Consider the following 17,725-nt stretch of genomic DNA (forward strand, 5'->3'; position numbering starts at 1 on the left):
GTGAAATTGACTATACAATACAACATCAGAGGAATAATATAAAGAAAAGGTTAGGTACCGCAAACAGCACAAGAGAAGAAAGAGAAATTGGGTTTTCAGGAGGTGACCGGAAAATATGGCTCTATATTTACAGGGTAAATAGACATGTCACCACTGACATGATAAATAGCTACCTAAAACTGAAAGAACCACTCCAAAATGAACCTATCACAGTGAAAGAAATTGTATCAGAAGTTGGCAGGCTGAAACGATTTGTAGTCACTGCACCGTTGGAATACAAAAATATCATGTATGAACCCAGTTTTTGGTCCAGTCAAGTAGGTATCAAAAGATTTGACTTTAAGAAACACCCAGAAGTCCTGGACGATGGAGGGAATTTTCAGTAAACTCACAACAAAAATGTACCACTGACCTGAATAAGGAATGTAAGGGTAGGGGTAAAATCAGGATGATGCATCTGAATGTAAGGAGCCTCAAGTGCAAGGTACCTGAAATTGAAGTTCTACTAATGGAGCAATGTCCAGATATTTTTTGTGTATCAGAGCACTGGTGCAGGGAGAGTGAAATAGAACAAATCAATGTGGACAACTATATACATGTGAGCAGCTACTATCGAAAGGATAATCGAGGTGGTGGAACAGCCATATATGTTAGTCAGGGATATCAACTAAATGAGGCTTTATGCCTGCAAAACCAAGTTGAGAAACATTTTTAATGTGCAACTTCTACATTCAATATTTTTAAATCTGTATGTATTTTAGTATGTATTTACAGGTCACCAACTGGTAGTATTGATGTCTTTATAGAAAAACTGTCTGAACTTTTGGACTTTTATAGAAGCCGAGGGAAATATATGATATTACATGGAGATTTCAATATGAATTTTGGAAAACCAACTGGGGACACATTAACACTCTTGCAGGTATTTTCTACCTATTGTCTGAATCCTCATGTATATGATACAAGACCAAATAGTTCATCAGAGGGTACGCAAACTGACAATATTTTCAGTAACACCTGATTTTTGTTTAAATTGTTTTGTAAATCAATCAACTGTCTCAGATCACTACAGTCAAATATTAGATATAGAATATGACGTTGAGCCTCAAAATCACATTGCGAAGAAACGGTTCTATAGTGAAAGTAATATTGTATAGTTTGTAAATTCATTAAACTCAGAAACCTGGGAAATGGTGTATGGCTCATTAGAGGTGAATTGTAAATATAAAAACTTTTATGATATTCTCTACTACAAATTTGACCTTGCTTTTCCTGAAAAACAAATTAAAGTCAAAACAAATGTTACTAACTGGGCTACGTCTGAAATAAAAAGATACTCCAAATATATTGGTGATCTGCATAGCTTATATAAAGAAACGTAATGTCAAGCATTACTCATCAGATATAAACAGGAAAGGAAGGCATACAGAAAATATCAAATCACAAAAAAGCGGTAAATGATAGTAAAATTTCTGCCTCGAAAAACAAATCTAAAACACTATGGAGTATTTTCAATCAAACCAAAAACAAAAACAGACATACAACTGTAGTCTTGAAAGATGAAAATGATCAGTACGTTACAAATGCTAGGGAAACAGCAGATCGTTTCAATAGATTTTTCACCCAGTTCAGCAATGAATATGAGGTAGAAAATGATAACATAGCATACAACAAAACTACAATATTTCTCAGACCGGTGGATTGTCCAGAAATAGTCAATATATTGAATGATATGCAACCGAAATACTCATGCGGTGTGGATAGCATACCACCAGCAATATTGAAAAAAATTTCAGAGTACATATGTGAACCCTTGGTGAACATAATCAATGAAAGCCTATCAACTGGTACTTACCCAGATGATCTTAAAATAGCTAAAGTAGTTCCAGTCTACAAGAAAGGTTGCAAGAACAACATTAATAACTACCGACCAATATCATTACTTCCATCACCTGGTAAGATATTTGAAAGCGTAATTTATAATAGGCTCATCTCTTTTATAAACTCGAATAATATTCTGAACTCCCACCAATTTGGTTTCAGACAAGTAATGTCCACCGAACTGGCTATATTTAATGCGGTAAAACAAGTAACAGAGAATACTGATAGCAAAAAAAACCTCTGTCGGCTTGTACTATGACCTCTCAAAGGCCTTTGATATGGTAAACCACGAAAAACTCCTAAATAAGCTGGAAAAGTATGGTATAAGGGGTGTGGGTTATGAACTCATTAGATCATACCTATCAAATAGATCCCAAGTTGTTAGCATAATGAACGCAGAGAACCATTATATATCTAGTAGAATTATGATTAGGCAGGGTGTACCTCAGGGCTCTACCCTTGGACCAATACTCTTCCTTCTATATGTGAACGACTTACCCAAAGCCTTGAATCTTGGTAGTGTATACCAGTTCGCAGATGACACATCAGTCATCACTGGAACAAATGCATTAGAACTCTCAACCAAAGCTTCAGCCATGTCAAATATCATAGTCAAATGGTTAGAGGCAAATATGCTTAAATTAAATATTACCAAAACAGGACTAGTAATTTTTAACAAATTAATAAACTGCGAGAAATCTCTATATGTAAAACTCCTAAATAGGTCTATTCCAATATCGGATCACACTAAATTCTTAGGTGTCACGATGGATGCAACCCTCAGTTGGCAAACCCATATAAATTTATTGAATAACAGATTAAGCTCCATTTGTGGTGTGATACGATACATAAGGGATCAAGTCTCTGTTTGTAGCCTGAGAACATATTACTATGCACATGTGCAGTCATTGATTTCATATGGTATTATATTTTGGGGTTCTTCAGTATACTCACAAAAATATTTGTTACTCAAAAAAGAATCCTGAGATGTATCCTAAATCTAGATCAAAGAAGCTCTTGTAAAGAGTTCTTCTGTAAACTTGATATTTTGAGTCGTTGTACTTCTTGGGTCTTGTCTTCGTTTCTTAAAAAAATATCCATACATGTTTCCCAGAAATAGTTGTCAATATTCGAATAATATGCATATTAACACCAGGCAATGTAACGAACTAGCTATTCCCAGTAATAACTCAACATATTATGAGAAAGGAGCTTACTATCAGGCAATAAAAGCATATAGTTCTCTACAGAAGGAACTTAAAAATATCAGTCTTCAAGAAGTTTAGAAGTTCAGTCATTTTCTTACTTGAGACATAAATGCTACTATTCGTATAACTGCTGGCTAATTTGAAATTTGTTAAGAAAATCATTAATAAAAATAGTATGTAAATATTGTTTATCATGAATATTTTTGAAAAACTCTTTAATTTATATAATTTTCAACTGTAATTTGTCGATGATGATACATTAAAATCTGTTAATTTTAAAATTGGTAATCCCAGGGTAAATGAGAATTAACTTCTCGAAAGATTAACTTTTGCTGTGTCCACTTATAGATCGTATTGCAATAAAATTATTATTATTATTATTAAATATAAAATTGTGATATTTCACACTTTTCGCCAAAAACAATAATTCATCAGTCTTAGTTCTAAGTGATTGGATATTCAATAAAATCATAGATAGCTTGTTTTCATCATGGGTCAGTTCAATATGTGTTAAGTTGCTCTCCAAAAAAGACCGCTCTTCTTCAGAACATACATTTTTTTGGGAGCCAGTTTCTCCGCCATTTTCAAAGCAATTTGCTTGTTGGTCGATGTCAATATTAGTAATGATCTTAAAGACAATGTGTCTTTTCGGTTTTGAGATAAAGTTATTCACCATTTCCAGTATACTGAATTTACTACCCTTTTTTCGTCCATCTATTAAAAATTCAAGAGACCTATTGAAGTTATTTTTTTTGAAGAATTTTATTTTATTTTTTAACACAATTATCAATTTTCAGATATGATTAGTGTTAGATATTCAGTGTATTTGTAACACACCTGTTCTCTGAACGCACCTTGTCACTTGTCAGAAAGCAAGCGTGGACACTTGTCACATTGTGTCGATGAGTTGGCTGGTGCTTCCGTTTATTGTATGACACGTTGTCACGTCGGTGTTACAGAAATAAAGTAAAAACTGTAAAAGTCGTTTATTTCAAAGTCCAACCTAGTCAAGGATATAACATTAATTGGCGACGAGCCAGATCGAATCTATACACATATATAAAAGTGTAAAAGTCTAGTTGAAACCGAAATGTCCTTAATCGGCAACATAGAACAGTTCAATGCAAGGGAAGGTGAAATATCTTCATACCTAGAAAGGTTGGAGCAACTATTTAATTGTAATGAAATCGCCAATGCAGAGAAAAAAGTTGCACTATTATTAACATTAATAGGAGGTGAAGCCTATGGAGTTCTCAGGGATTTGTTAGCACCAACCTTACCTAGTCAAAAGTCATATGATGAATTAGTAGCAGAGTTAAAAAAACATTATAGTCCTAAAAGGTTGGTTATAGCTGAAAGGTATAAGTTCCACAGTGCTCATCAAGAACAGCAAGAAGACATAAAAGGTTTTGTTGCCAGGCTTAAAAATCTTGCTAAATTCTGTGAGTTTGGTGAATTTCTAAACGATTCGCTCAGAGACAGACTAGTTTGTGGCCTTAAGTCAGAAAATATCAAAAGGAGGCTTTTAACCGAAGAAAACCTCACACTGGAAAAAGCATATACCACTGCCACTGGAATGGAATTAGCAGAAGGACAGTTAAAAGTCATGGGCCCTGAAAGTGAACAGATTAATAAGGTATTCAACAAGTCACACCAAAAAAAATCCATGTTTGTTAAGTCCAAAGTAAGTTTAAACCCAACACATCAACGAAATCGTCAAGCAAATGGACCACTGTACAACAACAAACAAAAATGTAGAAGATGTAATCGCACACACTATGACAATAGTAAATGTCCTGCAGTAACCTGGAAATGTTTTGCTTGTGAGCAGGTAGGCCATACAGCAAAATCTGCTATGTGCAAAGGAAAAATTAATGATTTAGAAGAGGTAAATCATTATCAAGAAAGTGAAGAGTCCGATGACAGCTTCGAATTGGGTTTGTTAGGTGAAAGTGTGGGTGAGTGTACCATTGAGTCTTTAAAAAAAAGTCTTAGTCAAATGTTGAAAGTAAAGCTTCGTATAGATAACCAACATGTAGTTATGGAAGTAGATTCAGGTGCAGTACGCTCTGTAATTCATGATCATGATTTTCGAAAATTATTCCCTAATTTAGTATTAGAGTCTGTTGATTACAAATTACGAGTTCTTACAGGACAAAAAGTGAACATTTTAGGTCAGATAGATGTAAATGTTGGTTATTTAAATAAAATGTATACCTTGCCATTAGTTGTCTTAGAATCTAATTCATATTTCACACCCTTATTAGGACGTAACTGGTTAAATGTATTGAATATCAAATGGAAGGAAAATGTTTTAGATAGTAGTGTTATTGTTTGTAATGATAGTTCTTTGAATTCAGTTTCTAGTATAGTTCCTAATATTGTAAATGATGTATGTAATGATGTCAGACTTGAACTCATTTCCAATATAAAAAGAAACTTCTCAGACTTGTTTGAGTATAAGAAAAATTCATTTATCAAACATTTTAAAGCAGAGTTCAAAGTGAAAGAGGGAGCTAAACCTATATTTCACAGGGCATATGAAATGCCTTTTGCCCTCAAACCAAAAGTAGAAAAAGAACTTAAAGATATGGTAAAATCAGGGGTTTTAGTGAAACTATCACATAGTAATTGGGCAAGTCCTATAGTTGTAGTCCCCAAGAAAAGTTCAGGTGAAATCCGCATATGTGTAGATTTTAAAAAGACAATTAACCAAGCAGTAGATGCTGATCATTGTGTGTTACCATTGCCTTCTGATATTTTTGCTAGCCTTAGTGGTAGCAAGTATTTTACAGTATTAGACTTGAAATTAGCTTATCAACAACTCCAAATAAGTGAACCCTCTAAGGATCTTTTCACAATAAATACCCATATTGGGTTATATAGGTACAATTGCTTGACATATGGAATAAGTTCAGCACCAGGAATATTTCAGTGTATCATGGATGCTATTTTGTCAGGCCTGACAAAAACAAAATGTTACCTTGATGACATTTTGGTACATGGCCAGACTATACAAGAGTGTTACCAAAACGTACAGAATGTTTTAAGTCGCTTGAGAAAATTTAACGTTAAAGTCAATCAAAGTAAATGCAAATTTTTTGAACGGTCAGTTGAGTTTTTAGGGTACACCATAGATTCAGTAGGTATCCACCCGAGTGGTGAAAAAATTGAATGTATAAAAGGAGCACCATCACCTAAAAATATAACACAATTGAAATCCTATTTAGGTTTAGTTAACTTCTATGGAAAATTTGTGCACATGCTATCTACTAAACTTAAGCCATTGTATGATCTATGTAAAACCAATTCCAATTTTATTTGGTCTGATGTATGTGAGGAAACATTTCAAAAAAGCAAAAAACTCATCACGTCAGATGATGTCTTAACGCATTTTGACCCAAGTAAACCCATTTTTATGACATGTGATGCAAGAGGGTATGGAGTAGGTGCTGTTTTGAGTCATAAAATAAATGGCGACGATAAACCTATTTTATTTGCTTCGAGTACATTATCGGTCTCAGAGCAAAAATACTCCAACTTGGAAAAAGAAAGTTTAGCAATTATGTTTGGAGTAAAAAAATTCCACAAATATATTTTTGGACGTAAGTTCACAATTGTTAGTGACCATCAACCATTACAGTTTATATTTGGAAAAAATAAAAATATTCCTGTAACGGCTGCTGCAAGAATCACCAGATGGGCAATAACCTTATCAGGGTACCAGTATGATATTATTCATAAAAAGGGAAGTCAAATTCCAAATGCAGATGGTTTGTCCAGGTTACCCATGAAGAGTGGAACTGAGATATCAGATTCTCTATTTTCATTTAATTTGTGTAATAACATTCCTTTGAATTCAAATGTTATTGCAGCAGAAACAAGAAAAGACGTTGTATTATCTAAGGCAATGGATTTAACACTTAGCGGTTGGCCAAATTCTCTTGAAGATGATAGTTTAAAACCATTTTTTAAGAGAAAATTAGAATTAACTGTAAAAAAGGGATGTTTGTTAGTAGGGAACAAAGTTGTTATACCCAAACAACTCCATAATGATGTACTAAATCTTTTTCATGAGCAACATATTGGCATAGTCAAGACTAAGATGCTCATGAGATCCTATTGCTGGTGGCCCAAAATAAATGACGCTATTGAAAAATATATCAGTTGTTGCGATATATGTCAAGCAACCCAAAACTTTTCAGATAATAGTGTGTTGCTACCCTGGCCAAGTGCACCTAATAACTTTTACCGAGTAAACATTGACTTTTTCCACAAATATAATCATACATTTTTAATATTGGTTGACAATAGGTCAAAATGGTTGGAAGTCAAACTAATGAATGAGGGCACGAATGCCAAAGAAACAATCTTGAAGCTAAAACAGATTTTTTCAGTGTTTAGTTTACCAGTGGAGATAGTATCGGATAATGGTCCACCATTTAATTCATCAGAATTTAATGCATTCTGCCAATGCAACAGTATTAAATTAGTCAAAGCTCCACCCTACCATCCACAAAGTAATGGCATCGCTGAGAGATCGGTGCAAACAGTAAAAAAAGGACTGGAAAAAGCTTTTTTTAATGAAAAAGGAAAAGAATTGAGTAAAAACTCTATATTAAACCGTCTTGAAGACTTTCTATTTATACACAGAATTACTCCTTCACGTGATACTGGGATATCACCTGCAGAATGTTTATTCAAAACCCGCCCGCGAACAAGATTTGATTTACTGAAATCTTGTTTTAACAAACCAACTGAGTTCAAGTCTGATATCCAAAAGCTCAAAATCTATAATACCAATGATCTTGTATTTGTTAAAAACAAACAAAGTAAACTGTGGCAAAAAGGAAAAATTGTAAGGGTCATGAGCCCCTCTACTTACCTAGTGCAAATAGATGATAGTATTAAACTCACTCATGTAAATGATATTCGAAGGACCCATGAAATTGCGGAAAATGAGAATTTCAATAATACTAGTTTCGCACATTCTCCTTGGAATACATCAAATCTTGCTAGCCCTTACAATATAGCAGGGCACAGTCAAAATTCAAATACACCCTGTCAACGGGAAGTCTTGGAAGTACCTTTTCCTGTAGAAACTTCCAAACCACCACAAAATCAATTAGAGTATAAAGAAGATAAACCTACAGAAGCTATTATTACTAGTGCTCCCAATACTTCTCGATCAGGAAGAGTTATAAAACCTCCCACAAGATTAAATTTGTAAACTTTAAAGTAGGAGAGGAAATGTTAGATATTCAGTGTATTTGTAACACACCTGTTCTCTGAACGCACCTTGTCACTTGTCAGAAAGCAAGCGTGGACACTTGTCACATTGTGTCGATGAGTTAGCTGGTGCTTCCGTTTATTGTATGACACGTTGTCACGTCGGTGTTACAAAAATAAAGTAAAAACTGTAAAAGTCGTTTATTTCAAAGTCCAACCTAGTCAAGGATATAACAATTAGAAGATTTGTGAACTTGCTTACTGGCAATATTTGGTGAAGTCATTATTCGGGTATTTATTATTACTAATATTGTTTGTGTTGAACATTATGATTAGAAAGTCCAGCATTCCATATTGCAAGATCTCTGAGAAAATATTTTTTGTCAAATCAGATAGCTTTGAGTCTGCTTTCACAATTTCATTCATCTGATAATTGTTAACAATTGTTTTATTCAATGCATTTGAAAATCCCTTTGTGTATTCGTCCCCTAGAATAAGAACCGTTTTCAACTCAACTTTTAAAGGCTGAGATGCATCAGTTGGTTGTTCTATTTCATTTCCTTCAGAATATATTACTGTGTTCTGTTTCTTGTTCAAGCTGTAGAAGGAGATCATGGTTGGTTTCTTCACAGAAAGTTTCTGGGTTGCTGCTATTGATTGAATCACTTACCAGAAAACCATTCACCTCTGGTGCTCAAGATTTCATGTCTTTGGAGATTTTGGAGTTTTCCTTCTGGCTTCTTTGTTTTATTCTGATTTCAGATAAGGCTTCTTGATTATCCTTTATTTTCGCTTGATGTTAATTTTGAGATTCTACAGGTTTAAACTTCAAATGCTTGAGTTCGTCCATATACATGTCATTTTCTTGTTCCACCATAAAAAACCCGAATATATGCGTCGATGAATGACAATGGGTGAAACATGGCTCCATCATTTCATACCAGAATCAAAACGATCGGATCGTTATCTGAGTGGATTACACATCGAGAACCCACTCCAAAGCATGCTAAGACGCACCACTCGGCTGGTAGGGATGTGGTATCAGTATTTTGGGATGCGCATGGTATAACATTTATTGACTATCTTGAGAAGGGTAAAACCATCAACAGCGACTATTAAATAGCATTTGAAGAGTAAATTGCGAAAAACCAGCCCTACTTGAAGAAAAACAGTGCTGTTTTATCAAGACAATGCACCGAGTCACAAATCAATGAAAATGATTGCAAAACTGCCTGAATTGCATTAACTGTATTCTCTAAATCTGTCCCTCAGAGACTTTTTTCATTTCTCGGATCCCAAAAGAAACTCCACAAAAATTTAAAAAAAATAGTTGAAAGGTTCTTCTTATGAGATAGCTTGATGTATTACCAATTATAAACACTCCTAGAGTCATTCAGAGATGATTAAGAGTTAAGTAGGCCTCGGTATTGATGTGATAATTTAAATGAAAATCCTCGGTTTTCTAATTGGTATGTAACTATTATAAAGAGGAAGGATCAGATGCAAAACAATCATACTTCGCTGTTTGATGTATCCGAAATCTGAATTGGTCAACGTCACATATAAATGAAAGTGCTCACTTGTTATCTGTGTTAAGTTCAAATATTTGGTGGTTCGGTATTGATCAATCATTGTTGCCATAAAGTTATTTCGGTATTGAAAATAATTAGAAACAGGAATTACACTTGGTTACCGTAATAATCATATTATGTATGTCCATATCCCATAATTTGAATGACTTCATGGAAATCACATTTATAAAATTATCTACTTTCGTTCTCTCATTAAGAATGAAAATTCAAGTCCAAAAATAGAAAAATCAACAACATACCATGTGAAGATCTTACACTTGAATCATGGTAAGAGGCTAAAGAACAATTTCCAGTTTCTACTGAAGATAAATTTTTTGATTCATGGAAGAATAGGATATTTATTCGATGATTTACTTTGACCTCACAGTTTTAATATCCATTGTGGTACCTTGAAAAAACTTCTATAAATTTCAGAAAATAATTGTTACAAGAATATACTTACCATTTCAGTATTGACTATAGCGACGTTGAATCAAGAAAAGTGGAAAAATATAAAATAAAAAGTTGGTTTAATCATAAAATGAAGCCATGATGGATTTCAGACTTTCAGCAGCAGTGTTGCCACTAGCTGATGAAAAAATTATCGTGCAGAGCTGCCAAAATTATCGATTTCTCTTTGTTTTGTTGTTTTGGAAAAAAAACGCCGCACTCATTTCTATTCAGGTATGTATAATCAAATAAAAAACAGATAACAAAAAAATAACACAAAAACCTAAATCTAGTCCGAAATTATTTGGTATCGAAATGAATATCAACATCAACATTTTCATCTTTATCGTGTTTATACGAGGTTATTGAACTTATCATATCTTCTGTAACATTAAAATTGTAGCACATAGATGTAATGAATGACAAATGCATTTTTGTACTATAATACCAGGGAAATTTACATACAACCTACTCACTATTGAATTTTTGGAACCAAACATAGTGTTACCACCATCAGAGCCAAAAACTATTATATTTTCAAAAGATATTTTTGCAAACTCAAATAAACGTTCAATTTTGTTATAAATTACATCTGCTGTTGCACCTGCTTCTGCTTCAGCTGGATTTTGATTTGAGAAACATTGAACCAAATTAAAAAATTTCGTGGTTATTTCATTTTTGTTACCAAAGTACCGTGTATACACACAAATAGTTTTCACTAAACCTATGTCTGTGGATTCATCTATCAAAATGCTGAATTTTTCACTTTCAGTTCTTCAACTAGTTCAACAAAATGTGAATTTGCCAAAACATGTTTTATAACTCCTGTCACCTTCGTTCTTCCCATCTGCATTCCTTGCGCAATTTTTTAATCCGAAAACGCTTCTATCAATAAAGGAATCAAATGATCACAAAATCTCATCGGCAAGTTGTGTTCCGCTAAAAGCGCAGCAATTTTTATTTTTGCTCTTCATACTTGATCCTTAATTTCGTCTCTTTTAGATATCATGGCAGTAATTTTTGGTTGATTTTCTGCAATTTTCTTTACGTGTAGTTGAGTGAATTCTCCGCTCAGTGAAACAAGAGACAGAGACGTTTGCCGGTCTTTCAAGTACGGTAATATTTACATAGATGGTGGTTGCTAAGAAGTGTCGAAACTGATTGAATGAAATAAAAAAAATAATTTTTTTTATTGGTACAGTAAGAATAAAACCTGCAAAGTTGAAACATTCCAAGACAAAAAAATTATGTTACTATTATCGATTATGTTACACATTATCATTTGACTTAATTTTGAGGAAAAAATATGTTACAATTCGATAATTATATTACAAATGGCAACACTGTTCAGCAGTTTCAGCAGCTCACAGTTCACACAATGGCACCCGACACCAGTGTTGCCAATGGGAATGGCACAAAATAGATCAATACACGGGACGAGAAATGGTATTTTAAAGCGCGATTTTATGATACTGTGCCGTCAATAGGTGGTATCGTAGAATATCGAATCACGTCGTGTCACCTCTTCGCCACAGTATACAGTATACCGTACGTTCCACAAAGCGCTCACAACAATCAAAATGCTCCTATAACCGTTCCACGTAATGACCGCGGTCATCGAAAACATCACTCATACCGTCATTACTCTCGCTCACGACAAGCTCACAACGACTCATGTGAAGAGGTGAATCGAAGTGGACTTTGAGAATCTTTCGTCGCAATTTTTGAAATATGAAATAAATGTTATCTGTTATTCGTAATTCATTTCTAATTTCCTAACTCATTCCATTATTCAATCTCATAAGTAATTAATGAAATAATTACTTACACATAATGAGGTAAATTTAAGAGTAGCATAAATTTAGATTATAATCTAAGTGTCCGATTAGACATATCATTTCCAAAATTTACATTGTGATATGTGATAGAAAATCATGTAGTGTCCGACCGAATGTTCGGTTTCGGTCGAGTTTCGGCAAAAAAACGGGTTTCAGTTTAATTTCGGTTTCGGCGGCAAACCTGCCAAAACTACGACCGAAACTGCATTCGGGAGTTCCCGTGCTGTGATCGGTAATGTTCGGCACGTTGAATTTCATGCAAACGACGAAAACATTTTGCTGCGTCCACATGCCTAATCATGTCATGACTCGAGACTTACTTTGTGATTTACTTTGTTTATTACATAAATATTAAGTACCTATTGTGATATTAGGTAACAACCTAAATAGGTAATTTTAAGTTTAATATTTTTGAAAAACCATCAATAATATTCAAAAGAATGATCTACACCTACTCAAATAAACATCTCACCTATTTTAAGTATTTTTAAGATGCAATTGATATTTTTTCAAATAAGGGTTTGTAATGTTGATTATCAATAAGTAAAAATGTCGAAGACTGCATAACGTTGTGATTTAAAGATGAAAAAATGAAAACTGACTGATTATAATATCGTTTTTTATATTTTTCCCTCAAAATATAATCCTTGTAAGGAAGTTTCGGTTTCGGTCGAAACTGAGACCGTTGCCGAAATTCGTTTTCGGTTTCGTTCGTAAAAACCAGTTTCGGTCGGACACTAAAATCATGTTTAAAATCTGTTTTTCCTTCACCTACGAACGACAATCCTCAGAAGTTGAAACTTGTGCGAGCTAAGAATTAATGATGTCTTACCTTTTACGTGTGATTCCTAACACGGGTACCAGAAATGACTTTTGAATTCTTCACCTGAATAAGGGTGAAATACATTCTCATAATCACTAATACGTGGCCTAAGTTATTGTTTTCACGATTATAATTTTGTGAAGTCGCATTCCACTCTCCATTTGAACTAGATTAACGTTCTGGAGCACTATTGCAATGCATCTACAAATCTACAATTGCTGTATAAGACATTTTGATTTCATCAAACTGAATTTGTTCAATAAGTTATATTTCTTTTTTAATGTGAATAAAGATAGTTTGCAATTATTGAAACCTATTGTGAGGTTTACATAACTTCACTAAAACTTCTACTTCAAAAATAAATTGAAAGATGATTATATATATTAGAAGTTGAAAAAAATCAATTCAAAAATCAAAATTGTAGGGTCTATCTTTTGAAGATAAAAGAACAAAACTCTTTCATTGCCAAAAATGAGTTCATAAAAATAAATAACGTAAAATACATTTCTTACAGAAACAAATATACCATTTTTCCTGATGTTAATGGAAATCTATTTAGGAATGTTGTTGAAAAAAAAAACAAGGAAAATTGTTCATCAATTAGCAGAAATCAAATGCCTGTGATAGTAGCATTTGTGCTACAAATGTTGCCGATTCAATTAATCTTCAAGAAACTGTTAGAAAGTCAACAATTTGCTCCCGATGTGGCGATTGTCATGAAGAAAAAACTGTTCTCGTTCTAAAATAAAATGTGCGAGTTGTGAAATTTCGAATTTAAATTTTAAAACCAAGCACTGCGTAGGTACCGATAAAAATTGTCCTGTGTTTCTCATTAATTCTATGAACGTCATCATGTAAACCGTCTAAAAGATAACGAAGGAACTCCTGGGCCTCTTCATGCGCATAACCCATGAATCGAGGGGCAAAACTCTGAATCTGAATTTTTTGGTTTAGTGCACATACTATAAAGACTCTCAGGGAAAAGAAAAGATGCCACAAAAATGTAAAATGTACCGTAATAATCTTGACTACTTCACATTCAAACTTTTGAGAGGCAGCTCAAAACAAATCAAAGTAAATCTAATTACTATGTGAATTCTCCCCTGAATAGGTGTTGTAAATCCTACAATTCTATATCCAAATCAATAGAAATTGACATTGTTTCTAATTGCACCGCAACCTTCACCACGTCTCTCGAACGTTCATACAATCACCGTTTTCATATCTAACTATTATAAAATGCACTGCACTTGATTATTAACTGTTCATAACACGATATTGCATATTATTCATAACAATCAAATCATTTATTGTTATTTCCATCATCATTTATGAATACTCTTTTTGGCTTTGTCCCGTTTTGTATTCTACTGAAAATAAATTTGTTTTTGAGAGAGTGTGAATTGGCGGAGGAGCCAGGAATATGAACATATTTCTCGTACCAAGAAAGCAAGTACTTTTCTCAAATTGATAGGTAATAGTTATTAATCGAATTCAACCGAATACTCTGAAGGAGGAATAAACATAATATAGAAGTATTTGAATACCACTCAATTTTTAAATACCGTAGCAAAATATGATCTCAAAATTCTTCATTTAAATGCCCGATCAATGAAATGAAAATTATCAATGACGTAATTAAAGCAAATGTGATAATAATCTCCGAAACATGGATGAGTGAAGCCGAAGAACTCTTTTACAATTTCAAGAATTTCAATTCTATGTATTACTCAAGGCTGAAACGTGGGGGTGGTATAGGAATATTTTTGGAAAAAATATGGATTACGAAATTGTCAAAAAAGATCCTGAAAATTCATACATTGAATTAAAATTATCACAAATTAACATCCTGTTATGTGGCATGTATCGTTCACCAATAGAGAACTACAAAGCTTTTCTGGAGAGATTAGATAAAAATCTTCAAAATATAAATAATACAAAACTGGAGTGTTTTGTGTTGGAAAATCTAAATATTACCATTCTGAAGAACAACTGTGAGACTAATATTTTCAGTGATGTATGCTAACAATTTCAAAATTTACAATGAACAAATACCTATTTTATCAGTTCGAACTTCCATTGTCTAATATAATATAAATTGATTTGAAATCCCTGAAACAAATTAAAAAGATTAAGCGAAAATAACAATTTTATCAAACAAAAAACTGAAATTACAAAAAAAAACATACAAGCAACAACCAAAAAAATGATAAATTGAAATATTTTTTTTTATAATTGGAAGTAGATCTATTTTAATATTCCTTGGAATTTTAAGAATGGTACCCACTTTAGCCCAATTATTTGTTTTCTCATTTCCGTCTATATTTGAGTCCCCAGGCAAAACCAAATACAATGTCATTCATTTCAGACAGGTGTTCCATTTTATTTGATTCTCATAGTTATGTAGTCTGTTTCAGTACTATATTTATTGTTAACAATTCTATTTAAATCAAGAAACACTTCATTTATGCCATAGCTTCTTCAGGCGTATCTTTCTATTTAATGCGCTTCCGGAGTTAGCTGAACTGAGATTTTTTTGAAATCCTTTTTCAATGCCATCGTCATCTCTGTATGTATTGCAATAAGTTAGCGTCGCATACCTATTAAAATTATGTCTAGATGAAAAGTTATTGACATTTTTCGCTGGGCACTGTATTCCTGAATTTTATTAGTTCGAACTTCCATTGTCTAATATGATTCTAATCTGATTTGAAATTTCTGAAAGATTGAATGAAATTAAAATGAATAGCTAAAAATAGCAACTATAATGAATAATGGAACGTGAAATGGCATTGCAATAAAATGAAAATGAGCAAAAAAATGGAAAATTAAACATACTAAAATGAAATTGAAAAGATTTTAAACCATGTTGTTTCAGGACGTTTCGATTGTTAGTATCCATAACTGACTTCAAGTGATGACTATTTATAGGTAATTCGAATACTTTTGATTTTGCCCTCCCTCCGCTTCTCCAATTTAGCGGGAGTTGACCGCTCAATTTAATTAATATTTCAGCTATTTATTTTGATTTCATTTGGTATTTCAGAGATTTTGAATCAAATTAGATTCATATGGATGTCAATCTGTTGAAAAAAAAACTGTTTAAAATCTGTTTCTCCGTTAACCAGCTGTCGCACCCCTATGAACGACATCCCTCAGAAGTCGAAACTTGTGCGAGCTAAGGATTAACAAGGTCTTACCTTTTTACGTGTGATTCCTAACACGGATATGGATGTCAATGGAAGTGCTAACTAGTAAAACTCATTATGAAACATTGTCAACCACTTTCAAACAAACTGTATTCCTATTTCCGCCTCACCATCATCAGTATACATGAAACTATTTTCATAAACTACACTTTACGATTTGTTATTCACAAACTTTAATTAAAGAATATATCACGACATGTTTCTATCAGATGTGTAGCTTTTTCGTAGTTCATTACGTACACTATGAGTTAATTCTTACTCTGATATTTGTATACTTCACATAATCACAATTGAGAATACCTACTTAGATACTCAATTGATCAAATTACCTAAAACACCTATAACTTTCATATACGTAAGGTACATCTTCAAATATGATTATCTAAAGAATATTACATCAATTCTACGTCATTATTATAATACGTACTTCATCCAAAAAAAAACAAGTTCAATAATGGTGATCTATTTAAATCCAATCGGTCATTCAATTACAATGTTTGAATATATATGAACAGAAAAAAGCCTTTTGCTTGTTTGGAGACTCGAACATCACTTGCAATCTTGATAGTCTGGAACATCGGTTGGAGATTTGTCTTTCTTTTATAGATACTTTCACGGGAGGTGTTCAAGTGACTTGGCACACTTGATTTCACCAAGAGTGGTACATATCAGAAATACGCGACGGATTATGGCTGCTTATCGTTCTGAGGTTCAACTCTGTACACCCCGAACTTCACTGCTTTTGGAGATCTGGTGTATGTGGAATAAACTTCCGAAAAACATTTTTGCTAATGAATCTATTCTCCAGCGATTCCAATCCAACGTGAATCGGTACTTTCGCACAGGCACCGCTCTTAGGGATTTTCCTGTAGTGCTTGTGTTCTTTCCTTAAGAAAAAGCTGAATCCAGAGATCACTGTGTACCGCTTTTTTCAAAACATAGAATTTTGACCCTATAAAGTATATCTATCCTCAAGACAGTATGCTTGATGCATAAGAAACAATCCAATATGATAGACGATATAATACTCGTCAAAAGAACGACACCCCTACCGCAAACAAGAACAACTTCAACAAACAATTCTGTCATGTTTGAGAGTAAAAAACTTTTCAGTCATCTGTCGATCGAAATAAAAAATATACCACGGCCCACAATCTTTCGAAAAACCGTTAAAAAATCATCAACTGAAGGATACTACAGCCTGCAGGCTGTAGACACCCCTACCGCAACCAATAACAACTTCAACAAACAATTCTGTCATGTTTGAGAGTAAAAAAACTTTTCAGTCATCTGTCGATTGAAATAAAAAATATACCACGGCCGACAATCTTTCGAAAAACCGTTAAAGGATACTACAGCCTGCAGGAATATTATAGTGACAGTATCTTGAGCTAATCGTAGCTTCAGTATATTCCTATAAGATGAAATTACCTGCGTTTTATATTCAATTGTGATTTTATCGTGAGATGTAGTAATTGTTACTCACAAGTTTTGTTCTTATTTTACAACTAGACTA

The 17,725-nt window shown here is 33.3% G+C and overlaps 1 long non-coding RNA gene across 2 annotated transcripts in view; it reads right to left on the reverse strand.

The window, feature by feature from the left end:
- The window catches only part of LOC141486095 (uncharacterized), a 34,683-nt gene extending 24,187 nt beyond the window's left edge, over positions 1-10,496 (reverse strand). Inside the window, exons 1-2 of one of the 2 annotated variants that reach the window (XR_012467644.1) lie at positions 10,353-10,496; positions 10,150-10,298 (exon numbers count right to left, since the gene is read on the reverse strand). This is a non-coding gene — a long non-coding RNA (uncharacterized lncRNA). Of the gene's footprint in view, positions 1-10,149; positions 10,309-10,352 lie in introns of both variants that reach the window. The other variant, XR_012467645.1, reaches the window with a different exon arrangement.
- Between the last annotated feature and the right edge of the window lie 7,229 nt (positions 10,497-17,725).

The sequence above is a fragment of the Leptinotarsa decemlineata genome, unplaced genomic scaffold (assembly GCF_025532065.1).
Source record: "Leptinotarsa decemlineata unplaced genomic scaffold, Ldec_3_MD MMD2_tig00026347_RagTag_RagTag, whole genome shotgun sequence".
Lineage (NCBI taxonomy): Eukaryota > Metazoa > Arthropoda > Insecta > Coleoptera > Chrysomelidae > Leptinotarsa > Leptinotarsa decemlineata.